This window comes from Octopus bimaculoides, chromosome 20 (assembly GCF_046866305.1).
Source record: "Octopus bimaculoides isolate indiv1 chromosome 20, ASM4686630v1, whole genome shotgun sequence".
NCBI lineage: Eukaryota > Metazoa > Mollusca > Cephalopoda > Octopoda > Octopodidae > Octopus > Octopus bimaculoides.
In genome coordinates, this window is record NC_142947.1 from 10,657,159 (window position 1) to 10,667,158 (window position 10,000).

The following is a 10,000-nucleotide window of genomic DNA, read 5'->3' on the forward strand; positions in this document are numbered from 1 at the left end:
CTCTTCTTAGCTTCTAAATTATAATAATTAAATAAAAGACATTCCTTCGAATGTGTTGAACATTCTAAGTCTTGATTAAATGTCGAAATGTCTGAGCTGATTTTGCTGTTTAATAAGATTATAATTGTTCAGACTATTAACCTAATCTTTAGAGATGAAGCAATTTTCTTCAAAAAGAAAAAAAGAACAAAAACACAAAAAGAAACACAAGATTAGTTTACAATCTACACTACATTCCATCATAATGAACGCACTTGGAATGGTGATATATTGGGTTACCAGATAAGTTCTTTGGGGGTTTTTGTTTCCCCATTCATTTTAATCCATTCTAGTGTTATTTGAGTTCATAGTCATTGACATCGTCATCGTCGTCACCATCATCGTCGTCGTTATCGTCATTGTCGTAGTAGTCATCATCATGATCGTCGTCATCATCAAGTTGACCCAAGTTGCCTCCATGCTGGTCTTTAGCATGTTTATATATATATATATATATATATATATATATATATATATATATATATAAATAATACATGTAAATCAAAGTATGTGTGTGTACAATGACTAACGCATATATTTCCACAATTCTCAACCGATTTTCATCAAACTTTACACAAACATTATAAGTAGGAGAGTTTTAAAAAGAGTTTAAGTACTAGGATTTATTTGTTCAACTTAACCCTTCAAAGTTTTGCTCAGCTCAGGTCTATTGTTAAAAGCCATTTCCCCAAAATTCCACACAGAGGTATGGTGGGATGGAACTGAACCCAACAATCACAGGGGTCACATTGTGAACTTCTGAAACCACACACTGATCTTATTTGATTAAACACACTCAACACTGATGTCTAAAATCGATTTATATATTCATGCAAACAAATCGCCAAACAACAAAGGTTTTTATTCCTATGATCAGACTACGGAAAAACCAGCCATATTGCAAAGACAGTCAAATTAGAATATTGGTCACCGGATGGAAATGATTCTGTGAAAGGAAAGCAAGAACAACAGAGTTTTGGTAACATTAAACAAGCTTTGTGATTTAACCATATTTCTTGGTGGAAGAGACTAAAGTACTGGTGCTTAATTTGGTAAAGCATTCTGTGACCATTTAAAAGAAAATTTCTTTATTTTGTGATTAATGAAGGGAAAAATAGTATGGGAGAGTAAATAAATGGTGTTGGACAGAAATCCCATGGAAGCAAATTCTACTCTCTATTGCCTTTTTTTTTTTTTTAGTTATTTTTGCTTTTAATTTGTTTTTAAAAATCTGTTCATATCTTTTGTCTTTTTGTTGTTGGTTTTGTTGATTTATATGGATTGCGTTGTTTCGTAGTCATTCATTTAAATTCATTAAATTAGTGTTATTATTAATGTTGTTGTTATTGTTGTTATCATCATTATTATTATTATCATCGTTATTATTATTTTTATTATTATTATTATCATCATCATTGTTATTATTATTTTATTATTATTATCATCATCATCGTTATTATTATTTTATTATCATTATTATTATCATTATTATTATTATTATTATCATCATTATTATTAAGGTGGTGAGCATGCAGAATCATTAGCATTCAGGGCAAAATGCTTAGTGGCGTTTCATTCGTCATCAAATTCTGAGTTCAAATTCTGCTGAGTTCGATTTTACCATTCATCTTTTCAGCCACTTTCCCAATGAGTATTGCTGCCAAATTTGGTGAAAATCTGCTCAGCCGTTTTCCAGGAATTATGCAAACACACAGACAAACAAAGATGAGCAACTATATTACCCTACTTTCATTTACACGTGCAAGGTAAACATTTTGAATATTGTAGAAGTTTAATCAGTTTATTAACAGAAAAATCTTAAGTGAACCCCCAAGGGTCATGTGGAGTTCAGTTGAAAACCACTGGTGCCTGAGAAAACAAAAAAAAAAAAATGAGGAAACAAAAAAGATGGGGTGGTCGTGGGATGGAATGTATTTGATCATGGGACTGTTCAATCAGTGCCAACCTGTGAACTGAATAAGAGAAAAAAAGAAACGTTTAAAGCTAAAACTGTCCAAAGCTCTTTGTAATTACATTCACATCAAATGTCAGAAACGAGATAAATAATTAGTGACAAATTAGCTTTCCTCAGCCTAGACCATATGTCAGCAACTGAGTTGAAGATAATGTCCAAGGGACAGATAACGGAATTGGTTCCATTATAAATACTCATCAAGCTGTATGTTATTACCATTGTTGTTATTGCTTAGCTCCAGATCAACTCTGGTTGAGTATATCTATGGTCAATGTGTTCCAACCATGATCATCATATTTAAATCTTTTTTTTTTCTCCCCAGAGAATAAGTGCAGGTATGACTGCATGGTTAAGAACTTTGCTTCCTAGTCATATGGTTCTGAGTTCAGTCCCACTATATGGCACCTTGGGCAAGTATTGCCTGGAATTTAATTGATGATTTGGATTTTGTGAGGGTTGAGACAAAAAGAAAAGAAAAAGGATTGTCAATCCCTTAAACTAAATAGAATGTTTTGTGTTTCACCACTGCAGCAAAACATCTGTTCCTGGCCTTCTTTTTTACTTTTGGCTGCTCAACCCTTGGCACAAAGCAACATACCTCAGTATATTGCCCCTACATTCTATGAAGGGGCCTTGTTTTGTAAGTGATTTGATGACCCCACACACTAGTGATGGTGATATAGAAATAAAAGAAAAAGCGCCAAATACACTCTGTAGAGTGGTCGGCGTTAGGAAAGGCATCCAGCTGTAGAAACCTTGCCAAAGTAGACACTGGAGGAGACCAACACTGCCCTCAGGCCAATTGGATCTTGTTGATTCATCCAATCCATGACAGCATAGAACATGGATGTCGAAAGATGATGATGATGATGATGATACAGGAGCATCTGAAATCACATGTTTCATGAAATACGGCTTCAGGATAGAAATTTAGTTTTAGCAATAATTACGTAATAGACTTTGTAATTATGTAATAAAACGGAGATGAGGAACTTGCAATCTGTTGGAAACAAAAAAAAAAAAAACAAGTACAATGTTTAAGAGAAAAATCATTATAGAAGATTATATTTTTGTTGGTTTAATTTTCTTTAAAGCCTGTCATTTCATCACACAGTGAAGTTTAGGATAAAAAAAAACACCATTTGCATTTCTTCATTTACACGTTATTACTTGGGAAAAATTTAACATGTATTCTGGTTGAGAACAAATATTGTCTTCTTGTTATGTGATCCTCCATATATATATATATATATATATATATATATAACAAGCTTCTTTCAGTTTCCATCTACCAAATCCACTCACAAGGCTTTGGTCGGCCCAAGGCTATAGCAGAAGACACTTTCCCAAAGTTCCACACAGTGGGACTGAACCTAGAACCATGCGGTTGGGAAGCAAGCTTTTTATCACACAGCCATGCCTGCACCTAGTTACATATTTATGCTATAAAACCTTACGACCAATCACTGTTTTAATTTGAATTTAAACAAACTTAGCATGTTATCATTCAAACAATATGAAACAGGTTGGCATAACTTAATAATTTAGTGATTTTATAAAACTATTAAAATTAATGGAATTTGTCTCGAACTTCATACAATAAATCTTTCCTGGTTTAAAACTTATAAAGTATTGTAACTCTATTCTGGCTATTCTTCCTAATTTGATACTTTTGCTTGTGGGATTATTTATATATTCATGTACTTAGTTATTTAAAATTAAATTTTAGATTTTATGTATAATATTTTTATTAAATTTAAGTAATCTTAACCGACTTATTTTATTTGCCTTAATATATTATCATTTTCTAAGGTGGTGAACAGGCAGAATCGTTCATATGCCAAATAAAATAATGCTTCCCAGCATTTCATCTGCCTATATTCGAAGTTGAAATTCCATCGAGCTCATTGAATCGCAGGTAGAACTCATTTCTGCCAGATGAGCTGGCACATTCGTTAGCATGCCAGGTAAAATGCTTGGCAGCATATCATCCACCTCTATACATTCTAAGTTCAAATTCTGCCAAGGTAGACTTTACCTTTCATCTTTTTGGGGTCAACAAAATGAGCACCAGTCGAGCACTGGGGTTGACGTAATCAACTTACCCCGTCACCCAAAACTTCTAACCTTGAACCAAAATTTGCAACCAATTTACACATATGGTTGGTTATGCCTTTGTGTGAGTCACATATTCTTTCTTCTATAGACACAAGGCCTGAAATTTTGGGGGAGAGGACCAGTTGATTATATCGACCCCAGTAAACAACTGGTGCTTAATTTCTCAACCCTGAAAGGAAGAAAGGCAAAGACGACCTCAGCAGAATTTGAACTCAGAATGTAGCAGCAGACAAAATACAGCTAAGCATTCCACCCAGTGTGCTAACGATTCTGCCAGCTTGCCATCCTCATGAGTGAGTCACATATTACCAATTATATCTTTCTGGTCATCGTATCCTATTTTTCTTTCTCCACTTAATATCATTGCAATTGTAATTATAGTTTCACAATGGTTTAATGCATTCCTTTCTTTTATTTTGCTCAATCACTCTCTCTGCTAAATTTTTCTTTTTTTGTTTTTTTTCATTGGGAGTGGAGGATGTCTTAAATCTCTATACAAAAATCCTCTGCATAATTTATCTGTACACTAATTAGCTATATTTCTCTTAATTAACTTTACTGTATTCATTCTATTTATTTTAAAGTAATTAAACTATAGACATTCCTACATATTAAATTCAGGAAATAGATTGATGGCGCTAATCATATCTACCAGTATATCTTACTATCATAACTATGCTACACAATAAAATATAATTTAATACATCATCTCCTTTTGATTGAATCTGTTGATTACTTGAAAAGAATTGATGGAGTCATTTTCAAATTTGGCGCTGGTCTCTGTGATAAAGAATTCATGCTGTTATTCTGAATTTGGGCAGAGTTGGTAGATTAGATTTAAAAGAGGTTGAAGATAAAATATACACCATTCAATTTTTCTTATTATTTGTTCTATTCAATTATAATACTGTCTCTTTCCTACCTTCTTGTTTGAAGATTCCACTTTGGATATCAATCTTCCTCTGACAGTCTAGTTGCTCTATATACAATACTTTTTTATCAGTTGATCAATATGCTCAGCCAATTTTGGATTCCTGCTTTCAATGTTCATATGTTATTTTATATTTACGAGATGAGGAATTATGTACATTATTTACATTATTTACATTTGACGGATATTTGTCCTCATCTTGTTTGTTGTTAACACAACGTTTCGGCTGATATACCCTCCAGCCTTCATCAGGTGTCTTGGGGGGAATTTCGAACCTGGGTTCTCGTTCCTAAGGTATGTTTTGATGTTTTTATTATTATTATTATTATAATTCAGAGGCTGTGACATCATCATCATCATTATCGTTTAACGCCCACTTTCCATGCTAGCATGGAAAGTGGGCGTTAAATGATGATGATGATGTCATGGCCTGGAATCGAACTTGGAATCTTGAGGTTAGTAGCCTGCACTCTTAACCACTACGTCATATGTTGATGTAATCAACTGGTCCCCTCCCCACCAAATTTCAAGCTCTGGGCCTATAGTAAAAAGGATTATTATTATTACATGCACTTTAATTAAAAAAAAAAGAAATTATAATAATAATTAAAGCTGGATATTCAGAGGCAAATATCTTCACCCTACTTTTAAACAGTAGCTGCTGCAGAATTTTTTCCTTTTTTTTTTTGTGTGTTTTTTTTTATTGTTTGTAAAGTTGTTTTCTCCCCAAATGGAATGAGAAAAAATAAATACAACAAAAAATTATTTGGTGGTAAAAAAAAATTAATTAATGTCTATTTATTGGACCATTATCTCTTTTATATTACAGTAGTTAGTATTCCATTAAAAAGGTTTTTCTGTTGTCATAGTTGCATGCTTTATTCAACTGTAGTTATGTCTAATATAATAATACCCATTGTGTATTTGCATATATTTTTTTGTCTATTTTACTCTATTTTTTTTGTGGCCATAACTTTCATTAGATAACTATATGCAATAGAATTATATTACTTTTAATTTTAAAAAAATACATAATGGAAGGATAAATTATTGGAAAGAAAAAAATTAATAAATTAAAAAAGTTTATAATGAAAATTTTATCTTTTCCCCAAAAAATTAAATTAATTTTTCTAATTAAAAATTTTAAAATGCTTTAATGAAAATTTGTATTTCACTGAAACACAAATTAATAATTTTTTTTAAATTAAAAAAGTTTATAATGAAAATTTTGTGTTCTGAAGAAAAGTAGATTTAATTTTTCAAATTAAAAAGTTAAGAAAGTTAAAACAAAAAATAATGGTTAAAATTTTCAGTTTGCAGAAATGAAAATAATTTTTTGTGTTTAAAAATTTAAAAAGTAGTATTATAATGAAAATTTGTATTGTTTAAAAAGGGTTAAGTTAAATTTTTTGATTAAAAATTTAAAAGGTTACAATGAAAATTTGTACTCTTCTTGGAAGGACATTAATTTTCTAAATTTAAAAAAAAAAAGATGATGAAAGTTTTGTCTTTTTCACAGAAAGGAAAGTTAAATATTTGTGCATAAAACATGGCATATATTTCAATATATGTAATTGACAATGTTACTCTTAACTCACTTCCTTCTCTGCTTCTGTTTGTCTGTTTTTACATAGAAGGAACAACAAAGGAAAATTGCAATAAGATAAAATAATTATAAAATAAACCTATAATCATTGCAGTACTTCGGGATGGTAATTTTTTATTTATTTGCCAAATAAACACATGCATTATATATTCATTATTCACTTGTTTATTACTGTTTGTATTCTAATTCATGTCCATTGTCCAGAAATCTTTTGTCACACATCTGTGACCTCTACAGTGACATTTTATGTCTTCATGAGTACTCTTCCATTCTCCAATGAAATAAGCAGAGCAAGAGCACACACGAAGATGGAAAATGGTATTGAGGAGGTCACAGAGGTGTAACAAAAGATTTTCGGACAATGGACATGATTTGGAATAAAAACAGTACTAAATGAGTGAAGAATTAATATGTAGTGTGTGTGGTTACTTCCTCAGAAAGCCTACTGCTGTTAAATTGCTTGTTCTCCACTAATGATGATGACGATGATGAAGATGAGAGGAGGAGAAAGGATGATAATGATGATGATGGTGATGATGAGTAGGAGGAGGTGGATGAGGAGGAGGATAATGGTGATGATGATGAGGAGGAGAAGGATGATAATGATGATGGTGATGATGTTATTGGTCAACTAGTTGAAATAAATATGATTGTTGTAGATCTAACAACAGATATAAATGATTTGTTGGCCCTTGGCAGCGTGTGTATATGTGTGTGTGTGTGTGTGTGTGAATGCTGATTTGTTGTCCACAAGGGAAGTAATCTCTGTATGTTGACCAAGAATTGTGATGTAACACTACTGTGTCTTTTGGATATTTCTTTGGCTGGTCAGTTGAATATTTATTTCCTTGGACAGCTCAACCACCACTGACACCATCCCTACCACTACCACCACAACAACAACAACAACAACAACAAAAACAAGAATAACTACAACTACAACTACCTCAACTACCACCATCAGCACCGCTACCATCACCACAACATAAACAACAGCAGCAGTAGCAGCAGCAACAACCACCGCCACCACCACCACTACCACTAAAACAACAGCAGCAGTAACAACAACCACCACCACCACCACCACCAACACCACTAACACCACCACCACTAAAACAGCAGCAACATCAGCAGCAGTGGCAACACAACACTAGCAAATAAACTCTGACATCAACAACCATTAAGGGATCAGGATGTAATAAGCAAGGTGAAAGCCTACCAACCTATCGACCAGCGAGACAACCATTTAAGATATTAAGGAAAGTGCCATGATGAATTAAAACATCCTGAGACACCTGACATCAATTAAATAACATTAATTATTGAGAATTAATTAAAATTACATTAATTAAATCTTCTTGCCCTTCTAACTATGATGAAAGTTGATTTTAATTTTAGTATCTGTGGATACGAAGAATTATTATATACGTAAAACTAGAATTACATTACTGAACAACAATTCCTTGCCTTTGCTTTCTTTTAATATATATAGGTGCAGGAGTGGCTGTGTGGTAAGTAGCTTGCTTACCAACCACATGGTTCCGGCTTCAGTCCCACTGCAGATGCCACATGGATATTCTATTTCAGATAATACAAAAATAACCCAATGAGTACATCTGACAGTAAACTCATGGTATCAGTTTGAACATCACGAAATATTACATAAAGGATATAACGGAAATTACCAGCAGGGTATATTATATATGCTTCATTAATTATATCCTGCATTAGTTAATACTTATATTTATTAAACATGAAGGAACTACACGTGTTTCAGTATTGGAAGATTACAATATATATACATATGCACAACTGTATACCTATATATATAGGTATGGGAGAATTCACGAAAAAACAACATATGAAGACAGGTGGTGTAAACAACAAATGGATGTATTAGTATAATGCTCGGGAATAGAGAAAGTCTTTAATGTTTCGAGCCTATGCTCTTCAACAGAAAGGAACACAGAAAGAAATAAGGAGAGAAACAAGGAAAGAAAAAAAGGAGAGAAAAAATATGTGTAGTGGTCAGTGATCTATCATAAATACGTATATGCAATCGTCAGATTTACAATTATTCCAACACATCTTCAGGTTCTATTTCAAAATATTATATATCTAATTTTACATCCCTTTAAAAATAAGCAATACAATTAAGCATTAAAGATTAAAAATTAAAAATTAAGAATAAAAATTATACTTTGTAATATTAAGAATTAAAATTTATGAATTATTCATTATAAATATGAATTAGTATATCATCATCATCATCATCATCCATGTAAAATCAAGTATATGTCAAATACAGAATGTGAGATATAAGATTAAACATCAGAATAAAAATGTCTGTGTTTAAATGTGATATATAACAAGAAAATTCAAATACATATCCTCCATTTTTTTTACTGGAACTAAAATGGTGATTTGAGGAAGAAGATAGCAGGGAACTATGGGTATTTATAGGTGATTAGTAGCAAGGGAGGTAATTATACTATACATAGTTTTAATTTTAAATCATCCTTTATTATTTTCAAATTTACCAATATTGAGAGGTATATATAATTTGTCATTATATCATTTTAGTAATATTGCATTCATATATTTATTTTATTTAAATTATTGCATTATTTTTATTTATTTATTTATATATATATTTTTTTTTTATTTGTTTATATAGTTTTTATTTATTTATATAGTCAAGTGCTTTAGAAATAAAATTATGTGGTTATTTGATTCAGTGGTTGGGTTCAGTACTTCATTTTACTAAACGTAAAATTACTCCTGCATTTAACTCCTCGTTCATCATGTGTGTTTAGTAATTCATCACTAGACTGAAGTAGTTTCATAAATTCAGTTATGCATAATAAACACATTTTATTCCCAATATTATATATATAGGTGCAGGAGTGGCTGTGTGGTAAGTAGCTTGTTTACCAACAACATGGTCCCGGGTTCAGTCCCACTGCGTGGCACCTTGGGAAAGTGTCTTCTGCTATAGCCATGGGCTGACCAAAGCCTTGTGAGTGGATTTGGTAGATGGAAACTGAAAGAAGCCCGTTGTATATATATATATATACATATATATATATACATTTATATATATATATATATATATATATATATATATACATTTATATATATATATATATATATATATATATATACATTTATATATATATATATATATATATATATATATATACATTTATATATATATATATATATATATACATTTATATATATATATATATATATACATTTATATATATATATATATATATATATATATATATATATATATACATTTATATATATATATATATATATATAT

General features: G+C 31.1%; 1 long non-coding RNA gene across 1 annotated transcript in view; it reads left to right on the plus strand.

The window, feature by feature from the left end:
* The window catches only part of LOC128250344 (uncharacterized), a 57,191-nt gene extending 48,008 nt beyond the window's left edge, over positions 1 to 9,183 (plus strand). The window contains exons 3-4 of the long non-coding RNA XR_008266372.2: positions 1,676 to 1,805; positions 8,162 to 9,183. This is a non-coding gene — a long non-coding RNA (uncharacterized LOC128250344). The remainder of the gene's footprint in view (positions 1 to 1,675; positions 1,806 to 8,161) is intronic.
* Positions 9,184 to 10,000: the final 817 nt, after the last annotated feature.